This window comes from Scyliorhinus canicula, chromosome 8, assembly GCF_902713615.1.
Source record: "Scyliorhinus canicula chromosome 8, sScyCan1.1, whole genome shotgun sequence".
NCBI classification, from domain to species: Eukaryota; Metazoa; Chordata; class Chondrichthyes; order Carcharhiniformes; family Scyliorhinidae; genus Scyliorhinus; species Scyliorhinus canicula.
In genome coordinates, this window is record NC_052153.1 from 32723047 (window position 1) to 32741195 (window position 18149).

At 53.9% G+C, this 18149-nt stretch overlaps 1 protein-coding gene across 3 annotated transcripts in view; it reads right to left on the bottom strand.

Moving 5' to 3' along the window:
• frem1a (Fras1 related extracellular matrix 1a) overlaps window positions 1-18149 on the bottom strand; it is a 452495-nt gene that overhangs the window by 304092 nt on the left and 130254 nt on the right. Inside the window, exon 1 of one of the 3 annotated variants that reach the window (XM_038804358.1) lies at window positions 13245-13401. The exons of the other annotated variants lie outside the window; for them this stretch is intronic. The gene's annotated coding sequence lies outside the window, so the exon portion shown is untranslated. Of the gene's footprint in view, window positions 1-13244; window positions 13402-18149 lie in introns of those variants that run through there. 3 annotated transcript variants of the gene reach the window in all.

Here is an 18149-nt window from a genome sequence, read left to right on the forward strand (position 1 = left end):
CCAGCTGCAAGAGCAACTTCAAACAAAAGGAAAAAAAACCAAGAAAACAAAGACAGAGAAAAGAGAAAAAAAAACAAGGGAGAGAGATAGCACCCTCACACAAGCCCATGTGTACAGTTCTCCCTCCCCCCCATCCTTACCCCCCCCCCCCCTCCCCGGGTTGCTGCTGCTGTCGGCCTATTTCCCTACCGTTCCGCCAGGAAGTCCAGAAAGGGCTGCCACCGCCTGAAAGACCCTTGTACTGATCCCCTCAGGGCAAATTCACCCTCTCCAATTTAATGAACCTGCCATCTCGAGATCCAGGCCTCCACGCTTTGGGGCCTCGCATCCTTCCACTGCAGCAAGATCCTCCGCCGGGCTACTAGGGACGCAAAGGCCAGGACCCCGGTCCGGCCACTGCCACCCCAAAAATTGCGAATCCCCAGCCTGGCTGACCCTGGATCCCACCACCCTTGACACGTTTTGCTACCCCCTTCCAAAACTCCCCCAACGCTGGGCAGCCCAAACATATGGGCATGGTTCGCTGGGCTCCCCGAGCACCTAGCACACCTGTCCTCGCCCCCGAAAAACCTACTCATCCTTGTCCCAGTCATGTGGGCCCCATGCAAACACTGAACGTATGAGGCTAAGCCTCGCACAGGAAGAGGAGGAATTCACTCTCTCCAGGGCATCCGCCCATGTCCCTCAATCTCCTCACCCAGCTCCTCCTTCCGTTTACTTCAGTTCCTCCACCGGCCTCGTCTACCTCCTGCATCACCCGGTATATGTCCGAGATCCTCTCCTGACCCACACCCCGAGAGCACCCTATCCAGCCCCCCGTGGGGGCAGCAAGGGGAACCCTCCACCTGCTGCCTGGCAAATGCCCTACCTGGATGTACCTAAAACATGTTCCCCGAGGGGAGTCAACTTCCCCTAACTCCCCAAGCTCGCGAACCTCCCCTCCACAAACAGGTCCCTCAACTCCTAACCCCTGCCCTGTGCCAGCCCGGAATCCGCCATCAATGCTCCTGGGACGAACCAATGGTTCCCCGTATTGGGGCCTCCATCGAGCACCCATTTTCCTGTGTGCTTCTCCATTGCCCCCAAATTTTGAGGGTAGCCGCCACACCGGGCTCGTGATACCTCGTTGGAGGGAGCGGCAACGGCACCGTTACTAGCGCGTCCAGGCTCGTGCCCACACAAGACGCCACCTCCATCCTCTTCCACGCTGCCCCTCCTCGCCATTACCCACTTAAGCACCATCGCTGCGTTGGCCGCCAGTAGTACCCACAGGTTGGGCAACGCCAGCCCCCCTATCCCTGCCTCGTTCCCAGGAACACTCTTCGAACACCTGGGAGTCCCATGCGTCCACACAAATCCGTGATACTGCTGTGACCCTCCTGAAAAAGGCCTGTTGGGATAAAGATGTGGAGGCACTGGAACAAGAACAAAAACCGGGAGCACCGTCATCTTGACGGACTGCACCCTCCCCGCCAGTGACAGCGGTAACATATCACACTCTTTAAACTCCTCCTCCATGCTCCACCAACCTGTGAGGTTGAGTTGTGCAGGGCCCCCCAACTCCCAGCCACCTGGACCCCTAGGTACTGAAGGTTTCCCTGCCTGCTTCAGTGGGACCTACCAATCCCCTCCTTTGGATCCCCACGGATGCACCACAAACACCTCGCTCTGCCCAGGTTCAGCTTATACCCCGAGAAAAACCGAATTCCCAAGGATCATCTCACCTCACCTCCCACCCCCCCCCCCCCCCCCCCCCCCCCCCCCCCCCCCCCACCCCCCCCACCCCCCCCTCCACCGGGTCCGCCACATACAGCAGCAGGTGTCGCGTACAGTGACACTCGATGCTCCTCCCACCCCGCACCATGCCCCTCCAGTCCCTGACTCCTCAATGCCATGGCCAGGGGCTCAATTGCCAACGCGAAGAGCAAGGGGGGACAGGGGGCACCCCTGTCTCGTCCCACGATGCAGCCAAAGTACTCCGACCTCCTATTCGGGACACTTGCCATCAGGGCCTCGTAGAGCAGCCACCCACCGAAAATAAACCCCTCCCCAAACCCAAACCTCCCAACACCTCCCACAAGTACTCCCACTCCACTATCGAAGGCCTTCTCCGCGTCCAACGCACCACTATCTCCGCCTCCCCTTCCGCCGGCATCATAATGACATTGAGGAGTCTTCGCACATTTGGTTCAGCTGCCTTCCCTTCAAAACCCCGTCTGGTCCTCATGTATGACCCCCGGCACACAATCCTCTATTCTAGTGGCCAGGATCTTGCCAGCAGTAGCATCGGTGTTTCAGCACCGAAATCGGCTATATGATCCACACTGCAGAGGGTCTTTGTCCCGCTTCAGGATCAAGGAAATCAGCGCCCGCGACATAGTTGGGGGCAAAGCCCCCCCCTCCCATGCCTCGTTAAAGGTCCGGACCAACAGGGGGCCCAACAGGTCCAAATACTTTTTATAGAATTCCGCCGGAAAACCCGTCCGGCCCCTTACCGACTGCATGCTCCCTATCCCTTTGACAACCTCCTCCAACTCGATCGGCGCCCCTAGTCCCTCCACTACTCCTCTTCCACCCTTGGGAATCGCAACTTGTCCAAGAAGCGCCCCATTCCACCCTCCTCCACCGGGGGCTCAGAGCGGTACAGTTCCATAAAAGTCCCTGAAGATCCCATTGACCTCTACCCCTCCGCAAAACTTCCCGGCGCTATCCCTCACTCCCCCAATCTCCCTGGCCGCGTCTCGCCGGAGCTGGTGCGCCAGCATGCTCGCCTTCTCCCCGTGTTCATACCCGCTCCCTGTGCTTTCCTAACTGGGCTTCCGCCTTCTGGTCGTCAGTAGGTCAAATCTGGCCTGAAGCTACTCCTCTCCCCCAGCAATCCCTCCTCCGGGGCCTCCGCTATTCCTATCCACCTGCACATCTCCCCTATCAGTATCTCCCTCTCCCTATGCTCCCCCCTCTCCCTATGGGCTCGGATGGAGATCAATTCCCCCTCATCACCGCCTTCAATGCTCCCAGACCGTCCCCACCCGAACTCCCGTTATCATTGGCCTCAAGGTACTCTCAATACACCCCGGACCCTCCGGCCACCTTCCTCCTCTGCCAGCAGCCCACCTCCATGCGCCAGAGCGGACATTGGTCCTCTCTTCCCCAGCCCGAGGGTCCATCCAGTGCGGGGCATGGTCCGAAATGGCAATGGCGGAGATTCCACTTCCTCCACCAGCGACACCAGCCCCCTGCTCAGGACAAAAAAGTCAATCCTCGAGTAGGCCTTATGTACATGGGAGAAAAACGAGTATTCCCTGGCCCTTGGCCTCGCAAACCTCCAAGGGTCCACCCCCCATCTGGTCCATAAATCCCCTCAGCACTTAGCCGCCGCCGACTCCTACCCGTCCGGGACTTGGATCGATCCAATGGGGGATCCAGCACAGTGTTAAAGTCTCCCTCCATGATCAGGCCCCCCACCTCCAGGTCGGCATGCGCCCAGCATACGCGCATAAACCCGCATCGTCCCAATTTGGGACTAAACATTCACCAACACTACCCGCTCCCCCTGCAGCTTGCCACTCACCATCACGTACCTCCCGCCACTGTCAGCCACCAAATTTAACGCCTCAAACGACACCTTCTTCCCACCAGGATCGCCACCCCTTTACTCTTCTCGTCCAGCCCTGAGTAGAATACCTGCCCACCAACCCTTTCCAGCCGGACCTGGTCCACCACTCTCAGGTGGTCTCTGGAGCATGGCCATCATCCGCCTTTCAGTCCTTCAGGTGCGCAACTACTCGGGCCTTTTGACGGCCCATTCAGCCCCCTCACATTCCAGGTTATCAGCCGGATCTGAGGGCTCCCTGCCCCCTTCCCCTGCCGATTAGCCATACCCCATCCCTTGCCCACCCCCGGCGAGCGTCCCCACGCTCTGCCAGTTTCCCACGGCCGGCACTCCCCCCCTCCAGCACCCCTGCGTCCTCCAGCTCCTTCCTGACAGTTTCAGCAAGCAACCCGGTATCCCCCCCCTCCCCTCCCCCCCCCCCAGGCTAGGACCCCTCCTAGCCGCGCCCCCCCCTCTACAGCACTCTCGTGAGCCAGCTATCTTCTGCTGACCCCGGCGGCTCCCGCCCTACTTCTCGGCTCCTCCCAACGTGGGACGCCCCTCCTCCATAGTGCCCATCAACCAGTCCACCTCCACCGCTCCTGCGCGGGGAAAAGAAAACCCCGCCCCCCTCCCTCTCCCAGCGCGGGACCCCGCAGAAAGCCCCGCGCTTCGCCCTGCCGGGCCCCGCCTCCTCCCGGGCCACTCCCATTGTCAGTTCCCCCCCACCAGCTCCCCCAAACACCCGTTTACCCCTCAGTCCAAACCCCATCCACCCAACTCCTGCCAGAAACCCATAAAGAAAACACCCATACGGCATCACCCCACCCACCCTACGGCCACCCCACATCATACCTAAACCCCGCAAATACACATACAGTATTAAATAAATACAGTATTCCACAGCATACCCCATCCGGGGGACCCTCAGTTTGTGTCCAGTTTCTCAGCTTGCACAAAGGCCCACGCCTCTCCGGGGACTCAAAATAGTGGTGCCGATCCTGGTAGGTGACCCACAGACGCGCCGGCTGCACGCATTCCAAACTCACCTTCCGTCCGTGGAGCACCGCCTTCGTTCCGGTTAAACCCGGCCCTCCGCCTCGCGACTCCGCATTCCAGTCCTGGAAGATCCGCACCTCCGTGTTCTCCCATTTGCTGCTACGCTCCTTCTTGGCCACACGGAGCACACACTCACGATCCACAAACCGGTGGCACCTCACAAACACCGCTCGCGGCGGCTCGTCGGCTTGAGCCTCCTAGCCAGAATTCTGTGGTCCTCTCCAACTCCAGGGGCCCCTGGAAGGACCAGCCCCCCATCAGCGTGTTCAGCATCATCACCACATAGGCCGCTAGGTCCGACCCCTCCAGCCGCTCCGTGAGGCCAGGATCCGTAAATTCTTCTCCTCGACTGGTTGTCCAACTCCTCGAACAGCTCCTGACATCTTTTATGGAGCGCCTCGTGCACCTCCACCTTCCCACCACGGCCACGACCTCGTCCTCCCTTTCGGTGGCCTGCTGCTGCAGCTCCCGGATCGCAGCCCCCTGGGCTGTCTGGGTCTCCATCAGTTCCCTGTTGGTTACCTTGATGGACTCCAGCAGCTCCACTTTCAGATCCTGGAAGCAGCGCAGCAGAGTCGTCTGCTGCTCCTGGACCCACTTCTTCAGTTCTTCAAAACTTTCGCCGGCCGCCATTTTGTCCTTCGGGTCCCGATTTTTTCCAAGAGTTTTTTCCTCCCGATTCTCTCCCTGCTCCGCTCCTGGTCTGCACCATGGGACCTCTGGGGCGACTCCCTGGCCTCTTCCCCCGTCAGGATTGCCTCTTAAGCTCCGTTGGGGGCCTTTAAAAAAGCCCGAAGTCCGTTTTTTTTCGGGAGCCTCCGAACGTGCGGCTCAGCTGGTCATTGCCGCTACCGGAAGTCCAAATGGGTGAGATTCTAATGAGTACTTTGCACGGTATTCACCAAGGAGAGGGACATGATCCTCCCCGTGTGTGCTGTGAGTTTCCTCCGGGTGCTCCGGTTCCCTCCCACAGTCCAAAGATGTGCAGGTTAGGTGGATTGGCATGATAAATTGCCCTTAGTGTCCAAATTGGCCTTAGTGTTGGGTAGGGTTACTGGGTTATGGGGATAGGGTGGAGGTGTTAACCTTGGGTAGGGTGCTCTTTCCAGGAGCTGGTGCAGACTCGCTGGGTCCGAATGGCCTCCTTCTGCACTGTAAATTCTGTGATACTATGATGATGGATGTTGAGGCTAGGGATAGATGTTTAAATACTCTAGGTCAAGTTGAACATACAGACGGGGGAAGTTTTGGGTATTCTAAAAGACATTAAGTTGGACAAGTCCCCTGGACCGGATGGGATCTATCCACAGGTTACTTAGGGAAGCGAGGGTCGAATAGCTGGGGCCTTAACAGATATCTTTGAAGCATCCTTGAGCACGAGGAAGGTCCCGGAGGTCTGGAGAATTGCTAATGTTGTTCCTTTGTTTAAAAGGGTAGCAGGGATAATCCAGGGAATTATAGACCTGTGAGCTTGACGTCAGTGGTAGGCAAACTGTTGGCGAAGATACTGAGGGATAGGATCTATTCAATCTGGAACACAATAGGCTTATCATTGATAGGCAACATGGTTTTGTGCAGGGAAGATCATGTCTTACAAACCTAATAGAATTTCTTTGAGGACAGTGACAAAGTTAATTGATGAGGGAAGGACTGTAGATGTCATATACATGGACTTTAGTAAGGCGTTTGATGAAGTTTCCCATGGCAGGTTGGTGGAAAAGTGAAGCGTATCAGAGTCGGGTTCAGAGTGTACTAGCTAGATGGATAAAGAACTGGCTGGGCAACAGGAGACAGAGAGTAGTGGTGGAAGGGAGTGTCTCAAGATGGAGAAGGGTGACTAGTGGTGTTCCACAGGAATCCGTGCTTGGACCACTGTTATTTGTGATATACATAAATGACCTGGAGGAAGGTATAGGTGGTCTGATTAGTAAGTTTGCAGATGATACTAAGATTGGTGGCGTTGCAGATAGCGAGGAGGGACTGTCAGAGAATACAGCAAAATATACATAGATTGGAGAGTTGGGAAGAATGGCAGATGGAGTTCAATCCAGGACAAATGCGAGGTGATGCGTTTTGGAAGATCAAATTCAAATTCAAGAGCGGACTATACGGTCAATGGAAGAATCCTGGGAAAAATTGATGCACAGAGAGATCTGGGAGTTCAGGTCCATTGTACCCTGAAGGTGGCAACGCAGGTTGATAGAGTGGTCAAGAAAGCATATAGCATGCTTGCCTTCATCGGACGTGGTATTGAGTACAAGAGCCGGCAGGTCATGTTACAGTTGTATAGGACTTTGGTTAGGCCACATTTGGAATACTGCGTGTAGTTCTCGTCGCCATATTACCAGAAGGATGTGGATGCTTTAGAGAGGGTGCAGAGGAGGTTCATCAGAATGTTGCCTGGTATGGAGGGTGCTAGCTATGAAGAAAGGTTGAGTAGATTAGGATTATTTTCGTTGGAAAGACGGAGGTTGAGGGGGGACCTGATTGGGTATACAAATTATGAGAGGTATGGACAGGGTGGATAGCAACAAGCTTTTTCCAAGAGTGGGGGTGTCAATTACAAGGGGTCACGATTTCAAGGTGAGAGGGGGAAAGTTTAAGGGAGATGTGCGTGGAAAGTTTTTTACGCAGAGGGTGGTGGGTGCCTGGAACGCTTTGTCAGCGGAGGTGGTAGAGGCGGGCATGATAGCATCATTTAAGATGCATCAAGACAGAGATATGAACAGGCGGGGAACAGAGGGAAGTAGACCTTGGAAATAGGAGACAGGTTTAGATAAAGGATCTGGACCGGCGCAGGCTGGGAGGTCCGAAGGGCCTGTTCCTGTGCTGTAATTTTCTTTGTTGTACGCATGGGGAAGAGGGTTGATGCTCTAGTTTTCGGTTCCCAAATCAACGCTGGAGAATCATGCCCAGCTGGCGATCAGCAGCACCACGCACAGCTGCAGACTGACTCGCTGACCTTTTGGTATTTCTCCACCTGGCGAAGATCAAATACGCTATCCGTGGGTTGGAGGAAGGCTTCCTTACTGCATGGGGGCAATTTGTCGGCTATTCCAAAACCTGTTTGGGGCCACAACAGCCACTAGAGGGGGGAATTGGAAAGTTAAAGAAAAAGACAAGGAGGACGTCAGGGATGCACAACACAGGGGGAGGGGGAAGAGAGTCAGAGAAGGACAAAAGGAACAATGCAGAGGGAGGGGGTAACCCCACTCCCATCCACAAGATGGGCATGGCCAAAAAACGATGGGGGGGAGAAAAGAACAGGGGGGTTATAGAGGGGAAATGAGTAGAAGGCGGAACAGCCCCAGATCAAGCAGGGAAAGCATCACGTGAGGGGCAAGTGAGGGGGGATTAGGGAGAGGGGGTTGTGGGGGGGTAAGGAGGATTGTACGTCGAGTCAGATGGCGAAAGACTGTGAACAGAGAAACTTAAGAGAAAGCCTTTTGTACTGTCAATAAACGAAAACAAACGGCAATGTTTATAATTTTGAAAATGCCAATAAAACCTATAAATGGCAATCAGAAATTGTAGCGACCTTTGGTCTATGGTCAGTTTCGGCCACAAACATTGGAAGGCTGGATTCTCCGTAGCCCGATGCCGAAATCGTGATCGGCAACCGGTCGAGAATGGATTCCGATGCCAGAATCGGGGCAGGCGTTGACACCAGTCCGCGATGCTCCACCCCCTTCCAATGCCATTGGCGCGTCATAAGCCAGCTCACTCACAATGCGCCCCCAATGGGCAAGTTCTTGATGGCGCAGGACACGTGCAGTCCCAGTGGTCAGGAACCCGATGTGCCGGCTGGGGACAGTGTCCAGTGCCGCCACACTCGTCCCAGGATCCGTGCTGTTGGCTGGGGGGGGGGGGGGCCAGGACAGGGTGTGGGCTGTGTGGCCACTGTTGGCGGGTTAGGGTTTGAGTACGGCCAGTGCCGCGTTTTCTTGGGCGACCGTGTACAGGCCGTCAGCCTTGTGCATGCACGGCCCGGGACCCGGCGTTTCTCAGCGTTTTTACTGTGATCCATAGACGTTTAATGCAACGCCGGTGCTAGTTTCCTCACTGGTACCGGAATCGGTGAGGGATTCACGCCGACCTTTCCAATCGTGACATTTCCACGGATTCTCCGTTCACGCTGGCACTTAGCTGAAGGAACCAGAATCCAGTCCCATGAGTCATGGAACTTAGTAAGACCATTGATTAAACCTAGGCATCCATTTCAATTTGTGCATACCTGCATTCCGTATCGGACATTTATCTGGATGCACATGCTACTGGAAGTCCTTTTTCTTCCATATTTTGTTGTAGTAGTGTAGTCATCTCAGATGGCCACCTGCAAACGACCATGGGAGTTATGGGCAACCAGACAGACTCAGAGTTTGCATCTAATGGCCCATTTCACCAGAACAAAAGAACTGTACTCAGGTAACCGATGCAGATACGACTAATCAGCGCCACTCCCTTTACTCAGGGAACCCAAACAGCCAAAGTCAATGACCACTAAGGACACGCCCAGCCATCAAGGCACCATCCCCTTTATTGGCCAAAATCGAAGGCAGTGATCGAAGCCTGTCGAATTATTGGGTCCAAATTAAGACCGCCCCAAAGACGTGCAAAATCTAGAGGGATTAGAAGAGACACAGCCATGTGCTCGGTCTCTCTTGGATCCGGCCTATGCCAACCCAAGTGCAGTATAACGACCAACAAACAAGTCAAGACTAACGATCGCTACCAGATGGATGAGCCAGCAGAAACAGAGCCACTTCTTCCACCCAGACACGCAAGATCCAGACAAGGCCTTGTCCATCTGCTTAGAGCCGGTCGCGCTGAAGTTAAGTATAGGTTATTGTAGTTGTTAGGTGTAGTTTAACTTGCAGTGTTTTGTGTTGCCTGTCAAAGTAAACCCTTGTGTGTAAATAAACCATCTTGAACTTGAGCTGACAAACTGTTGTGTGGTCCTTTGATTGATATCCAGTAAGCCTTGTGGTGGTATCATTTGATACCTGGCAACTCTTAAGTGCACCATTATTAATTGGCAACAGTTGCTTTTAATGTTGCGGTTCCAATCTTTAGGGCCAGACAGATCATAGGTCGCCATTTCTCTTTTTGACACAAACTGTAGAGTTTACTAGTTTGTAGGCTCCTCTATGCATTTAATTACACCTAAAGCTGTCATGCTTTCTAGCTCAGCCTTCAATTTGTCTTTCAATGGAGCTGGTACACGTCTCGGTGTGTGTATTACTGGCTTCACGTTTTCCTTTAATTGGATTTTATATGTGTAAGGCCAAAACCTAGAAATATCTCAGGAATTTCATTCAGTATGGAATCTACTGAAGCATGTTGTCTGGTTGCAGTACTGTCTGCACTGTAACGCGCTGAACTAGCTGAAGTTTCTCACATGCGCGCTGGGGGATTCTCTTCCGCGTCCGCCATGGTGGAGGCCGTGGCGGCGGCAGAAGGACAGACTTCCCCCACAGCACTGGCACGCCCACCGATCGGTGGGCCCCGATCGCGGGCCTGGCCACCGTGGGGGCACCCGTCGGGGTCCGATCGCCCAAGACCCCGGGGGACGCTTGCGCCGCCGATCCCGCCGCCACCAAATGTGGTTCAAACCTCGACGGCGGGAGAGGCCTCCCAGCAGCGGGACTTCTGCCCATCGCGGGCCGAGAATCGCCGCAGGGTGCTCGCCGCTTGGTGCGGGCGCGTTTCCCGCCCCCGCCAATTCCCAGGTGGCGGAGAATTTCTGCCATGGCGGGGGCGGGATATTCGGCGGCCCCGGGCGATTCTCCGACCCTGCTGGGGGTCGGAGAATTTCGCCCCTTGTCTTCACTAGAAATCATATCGACAAAGAACATGCCTTCGAGGCACACTTCCATCAACTGTGTTACATAGAACATAGAACGATACAGCGCAGTACAGGCCCTTCGGCCCTCGATGTTGCACCGACATGGAAAAAAAACTAAAGGCCATTTAACCTACACTATGCCATTATCATCCATATGCTTATCCAATAAATTTTTAAATGCCCTCAATGTTGGCGAGTTCTACTGCAACTACTGTTGCAGGTAGGGCATTCCACGGCCTCACCACTCTTTGCGTAAAAAACCCACCTCTGACCTCTGTCCTATATCTATACCCCTCCAATTTAAGGCTATGTCCCCTCGTGCTAGCCACCTCCATCCTCCGCGGGAGAAAGCTCTCGCTGCTTCCACCCTATCTAACCATCGTGATCATTTTGTAGCCTCTATTAAGTACACCTCGTAACCTTCTTCTCTCTACGAAAACAACCTCAAGTCCCATCAGCCTTTCCTCATAAGATTTTCCCTCCATACCAGGCAACATCCTGGTAAATCTCCTCTGCACACCGTTCTAAGCTTCCACGTCCTTCCTATAATGAGGCGACCAGAACTGTACGCAATACTCCAAATGCGGCCGTACTAGAGTTTTGTACAACTGCAACATGACCTCATGGTTCGGAACTCAATCCCTCTACCAATAAAGGCCAACACACCATAGGCCTTCTTCAAACCCTAGCACCTGGGTGGCAACTTTCAGGGATCTATGTACATGGACACCGAGATCCCTCTGCTCATCCACACTACCAAGAATTTTACCATTAGCCAAATATTCCGCATTCCTGTTATTCTTTCCAACGGTGAATCACCTCACACTTCTCCACATTAAACTCCATTTGCCACCTCTCAGCCCAGCTCTGCAGCTTATCTATGTCCCTCTGTAACCTGCAACATCCTTCCGCACTGTCTACAACCTCCACCGACTTTAGTGTCGTCTGCAAATTTACTCACCCATCCTTCTGCGCCCTCCTCTGGGTCATTTATAAAAATGACAAACGCAACGGCCCAGAACAGATCCTTGTGGTACGCCACTCGTAACTGAACTCCAGTTGTGATGGCTTTTGTTTGCTCCACTTTTTTCCAGTAAAACATTGCATTTGGATATGTTTATTGTTGCATGTACCGAGGTACAGTGAAAAGTATTTTTCTGCAAGCAGCCTCAAACAGATCATTTAGTTCATGAAAATTGTTTTTTATAAGAGGATCTGTTTTGGGAGAGCTTGCAGGAGTCACCACGTTACAGCGCCGTCTTGGAATTGCGTCGCAAAATGACATTGGTGAAATATATAGTGCTCAAAAGTTTCATTTTTTTTTAGGAGAGCAATGCCGCTCAAATTACTTTTTAATGACATGCTGTACCTGCATACCGACCTTCTGTGCTTATTGGCAGCACGGTAGCATTGTGGATAGCACAATTGCTTCACAGCTCCAGGGTCCCAGGTTCGATTCCGGCTGGGTCGCTGTCTGTGCGGAGTCTGCACATCCTCCCCGTGTGTGCGTGGGTTTCCTCCAGGTGCTCCGGTTTCCTCCCACAGTCCAAAGATGTGCAAGTTAGGTGGATTGAACATGATAAATTGCCCTTAGTGTCCAAAATTGCCCTTAGTGTTGGGTGGGGTTATGGTTATGGGGATAGGTGGAGGTGTAACCTTGGGTAGGGTGCTCTTTCCAGGAGCCGGTGCAGACTCGATGGGTCGAATGGCCTCCTTCTGCACTGTAAATTCTATGATCTATGATCTATGATCTATGAACAAAGACACCCAGATCGCTCTGCGCAGATGCATCTTGAATCTGCTTTCCATTTAGATGATAATTTGCCTTTCTATTTTTTCGCCAAATGGAAATGCTTATGCTTACCAAATTGTGGCCCAATCTCCTCGCCTATCTATATATATCCGTCTGCAAAATCTGTATCTCCTCATCACTGCCTGCTCTCCCACCTATTTTATCATCATCGGTATGCAGAGAAGATTGATCTCATCTCCAGTAAAAAGGATCAAACCTTTACTGGTCCAATGTGCAGCAAAAAACATGCAATGTTTGCTTTCATGATGCTTTCACCGTTAACGTGAAGGAAGCAGACAACAAAGTGCAGAAACAGTGTAGAAACGACCCTTCCAATATACAGTATATACTTTTGTGCACGGTGTGATGGTGGGGACACCTGGGTAAGGGATCAACTAATCCAAGAGTTAAAACAGCTGTTAAAGTACGAGAAGGAACTCTGTGTTAAAGAAATAGCCAACCTGCATCTCCGAATTAGAGATCTTGAGTGGCATGCTGATCAAACAACATCACTATAGCTTCAGCAAAGTTTTGCAAGCATACATAAATGTAGATTTATATCTGTCTCTACTCACACTGACAGTTAATTAGATGGAAGCATATGATGACATTAACATGCAATTTCTCTTGTCCACAGATTTGCAAAATCTCCTCAATAGTTCAAAACTTATATTTCCAAACAAACCTTCTAACTATACTTGAAGGTTTTCATAAAAAATACATTGAGAACAATTTTATGCACACTGGTGATTTCTAAAAAGGCACTGAAAGTAGACTTGCTAAATATTGTATTTCTGCTTGTTATTATTAACCTAAGTTTGTTTCCTAGAATACAGTTCTCTGCCCCCTCCACTGGGTGGCATTTCATAACAAATATTCCACAGTAATGAACAGCTGAGATGGTTGTAAAATAGACAGATTATTCCAGAAGTAAAAAAACCTTCCTGAATACTCACAAGAATATGCCAGTGAACTCCAACTTTCAGTTTATCCAATAGTTTTGGTGAAATCCATCGGATTATGAGGAGGAGCTCTGCAAGATACTTCTATGTCTTACATTTTACAGTGATTGCCACAGGCACAGTCTGTCTCTATAGTAATTATGCTCTTGACGTCAGATCTCCCCAGTATTTTGAGAACATTATGGAAATGAGCCAAACTACTCTAGTTTACTTCATAAATCTGAGCAATGTTCTCTGCACTGTTTAGCCTCTATATTTCCTCACTAAACTGCAAGGCAGGAAACTATTATTGAACAATAAAAAAAAGACTTATACAATGTGTACTTACAGTCCAAGCTTATTCACTTGCACCAGTTTTTTGGTAAGTTACTAAAATTCTTTAGAGGCAAGTCTTCATGAAAATGTGTTTGGCAAAACTACAAACACAACCGTCACTAGCCCTGCTGAAGTACATCATCATATCAGCTGCATTTAACTTCACTTTAACAATGTTTAAACAATATTTTCCATTTCTGCACCCTGCAAAAAACAGAAACAAAGGTTTGCCATAGACTTTCATGAAAACATTGGCTCAGATTTGACAGTTATGATGATCATGTTTGACATTTTTATTCCTGCTAAACAGACAGAAACTGAAAACAAAACCCAGAAGTTGTGTCTTTGGTTCATTGAACAGTTTTTAAATGCACCGGTCTCCCTCAACACCGTTCATGGCACAAACCCTCCAGAAATTGTCCTTCCACATGACACAGATCAACTCCCACACACCCACACACCGACACAGCTCATCCCACCCCCCCCCCCACACCCTGACACAGCTCACCCCCACCCCACCCTCCCACACTGACACAGCTCAACAGCCCCCCCCACACAGACACAGCTCATCCCCACCTCCACCCCCAAACCCTGACACAGCTCATCCCCACCCCCACCCCAGACCCTGACACAGCTCATCCACACCCACCCTCCCACACTGACACAGCTCAACAGCTCAACAGCCCCCCCCCCACACAGACACAGCTCATCCCCACCTCCACCCCCAAACCCTGACACAGCTCATCCCCACCCCCCCCCCAGACCCTGACACAGCTCATCCCCACCCCACCCTCCCACACTGGACACAGCTCAACAGCCCCCCCCGCACTGACACAGCTCATCCCCACCCCACCCACCCCCAGACCCTGACACAGCTCATCCCCAACCCCACCCCCTTACACAGCTCATCCCCACCCCACCCTCCCATTCTGACACAGCTCAACAGCACCCCCCCCACACCGACACAGCTCATCCCACCCCCACCCCCATACCCCGAAGCAGCTCATCCCCACCCCCACCCAGACCCTGACACAGCTCATCCCCACCCCACCCTCCCACACTGACACAGCCTCAACAGCCCCCCCCCCCACATGACACAGCTCATCCCAACCTCCACCCCCCAAACCCTGACACAGCTCATCCCCACCCCACCCTCCCACACTGACACAGCTCAACAGCCCCCCCCCACACTGACACAGCTCATCCCCACCCCCACCCCAGACCCTGACACAGCTCATCCCCACCCCCACCCCAAACCCTGACACAGCTCATCCCCAACCCCACCCCCTTACACAGCTCATCCCCACCCCACCCTCCCACACTGACACAGCTCAACAGCCCCCCCCACACTGACACAGCTCATCCCCACCCCCACCCCAGACCCTGACACAGCTCATCCCCACCCCCACCCCAAACCCTGACACAGCTCATCCCCACCCCCACCCCCTTACACAGCTCATCCCCACCCCACCCTCCCACACTGACACAGCTCATCCCCACCCCACCCTCCCACACTGACACAGCTCAACAGCCCCCCCCCCCACACAGACACAGCTCATCCCCACCTCCACCCCCAAACCCTGACACAGCTCATCCCCACCCCCACCCCAGACCCTGACACAGCTCATCCCCACCTCCACCCCCAAACCCTGACACAGCTCATCCCCACCCCCACCCCAGACCCTGACACAGCCCATCCCCACCTCCACCCCCAAACCCTGACACAGCTCAACAGCCCCCCCCACACTGACACAGCTCATCCCCACCCCCACCCCAAACTCTGACACAGCTCATCCCCACCCCCCACCCCCTTACACAGCTCATCCCCACCCCACCCTCCCACACTGACACAGCTCAACAGCCCCCCCACACTGACACAGCTCATCCCCACCCCCACCCCAAACTCTGACACAGCTCATCCCCACCCCCACCCCCTTACACAGCTCATCCCCACCCCACCCTCCCACACTGACACAGCTCAACAGCCCCCCCCACACTGACACAGCTCATCCCCACCCCCTTACACAGCTCATCCCCACCCCACCCTCCCACACTGACACAGCTCAACAGCCCCCCCACACAGACACAGCTCATCCCCACCTCCACCCCCAAACCCTGACACAGCTCATCCCCACCCCCACCCCAGACCCTGACACAGCTCATCCCCACCCCACCCTCCCACACTGACACAGCTCAACAGCCCCCCCCCCCCCACACAGACACAGCTCATCCCCACCCCCACCCCCAACCCTGACACAGCTCACCCCCACCCCACCCTCCCACACTGACACAGCTCATCCAAACCCCACCCTCCCACACTGACACAGCTCAACACCCCCCCCCCCCCACACTGACACAGCTCATCCCCACCCCCACCCCCAAACCCTGACACAGCTCACCCCCACCCCACCCTCCCACACTGACACAGCTCAACAGCCCCCCCCACACAGACACAGCTCATCCCCACCTCCACCCCCAAACCCTGACACAGCTCATCCCCACCCCACCCTCCCACACTGACACAGCTCAACAGCCCCCCCCACACAGACACAGCTCATCCCCACCTCCACCCCCCAAACCCTGACACAGCTCATCCCCACCCCCACCCCAGACCCTGACACAGCTCATCCCCACCCCCCCCTCCCACACTGACACAGCTCAACAGCCCCCCCCCACACCGACACAGCTCATCCCCACCCCCACCCCATACCCTGACACAGCTCATTCCCACCCCCACACGCTAGCACAGCTCAACAGCACAACCCCACACCCTGAGACAGCTCAGTGCCACCCCAACACCCTGACACAGCTGAACACCATCTCCCCCACACCCTGACACACCTCATCTCCACCCCCTCACACCGACACAGGTCAACAACCCCCCCACAACGATACAGATCAACATCAGCCCCGCACACCAACACAGCTCATCCTCACCCCCACACCCTGACACAGCTCAATGCCTGCCCCCCACACTGACATAGATCATCCCCACCCCCACACACTGACACAGCCCACCCCCCCCACACCGACACAGCCCACCCCCCCCCCACACCGACACAGCTCATCCCCACGCCCACATCTAGACACAGCTCAACGCCCCACCCCCAACACCCTGAGACAGCTCATCCCCACTCCCACGCAATCTGACACAGCTCAATGTCCCCACACCCTGAGACAGCTCATCCCCACCTCTACACCCTGAGACAGCTCATCCCCACTCCCACACAGCTCATCCCCACCCCCACACACCGACAGAGATCAACACCACCCCCACAACCTGGCACAGCTCATCCGCACCCTCACACAGCTCAACGCCCCCTCCCGACACAGACACAGCTCATCCCCACCCACGCAATCTGACACAGCTCACCTCCCCTTCATACCCAGATGCAGCTGATCCCCCCCTCAACACCGACACAGCGCATCCCCACATCCAGACGCAGTTCAACGCCCGCCCCCCCCCGCCCCCACCCACCCAACCTGAGATGGCTCATCCCCACACTCTCACCCTGACACTAGTTCATCCCCACCCCCACGCTCTCGCACAGCTCAACGCCCCCTCCCCACACTGACACAGCTCATCCCCAACCCCACACCCTGAGACAGCTCAACGCCCCCGCCCCACCCCACCCCACCCCGCCCCACTGACACAGCTCACCTACCCCCTCACATCCAGATGCAGCTGGTCCCCACACCACAGCCAGACACAGCTCAACACACCCTCCTCCACATCGACACATCTCATCCTCACCCCCGCAATCTGACACAGCTCACCTCAAGCACAGCTCAATACCATCCCACCCCACACCCTGAGACAGCTCATCCCTGTCATAATATCCACTCATGTATATCATGAGATGCAGACAGGCAATGATTGACACACAGGATAACCAATGAACACACATGACACAGAACAACCAATCACCAGACAGGACACCACCACTATTAAGCCCACGGGGCATTAAGGCTCTCTCTCTCTTACAGGACACGGCTAGGGAGATAGTCGCAGTGCACAGGCCAATGAACATCATCACCATGTGATAGAGAGCTAGTCTGGTCAAGCCAGTCGGAGGTTATCAGTTAGCTTAATAGAGTGTCAACCCACAGCAGATTCTGTACAGCAATCAACAGGTTCAATAAAACAGGGTTGAACGATCTCCTGAGTCGGAAGTCAGTTCAACTACCGACAGTTTTTTTAAAAATTCCAATTAAAGGGAATTTTAGCCTGGCCAATATACCTACCTGCTCATCTTTTGGGTTGTGGGGATGATGCAGACAGAGGGAGAATGTGCAAACTCCACACAGAGTGACCTGGGGCTGGGATCAAACCCAGTCCTCGGCGCCGTGCTAACCACTGTGCTGTGCCATTGTGCCACCCCAACCACAGACACAGTTGACCATCCCTAACGACACAGTTCAGCGCTACCACCGACCTCCCCCTACCCCGTATGCGATTAAGAAAAAAGGTCAATCTTTTTTTAAATCTTTAGAGTACCCAATTATTTTTCCAATTAAGAGGCAATTTAGTGTGGCCAAGCCACCTAACCTGCACATCTTTGGGTTTTGGGGGTGAAACCCACG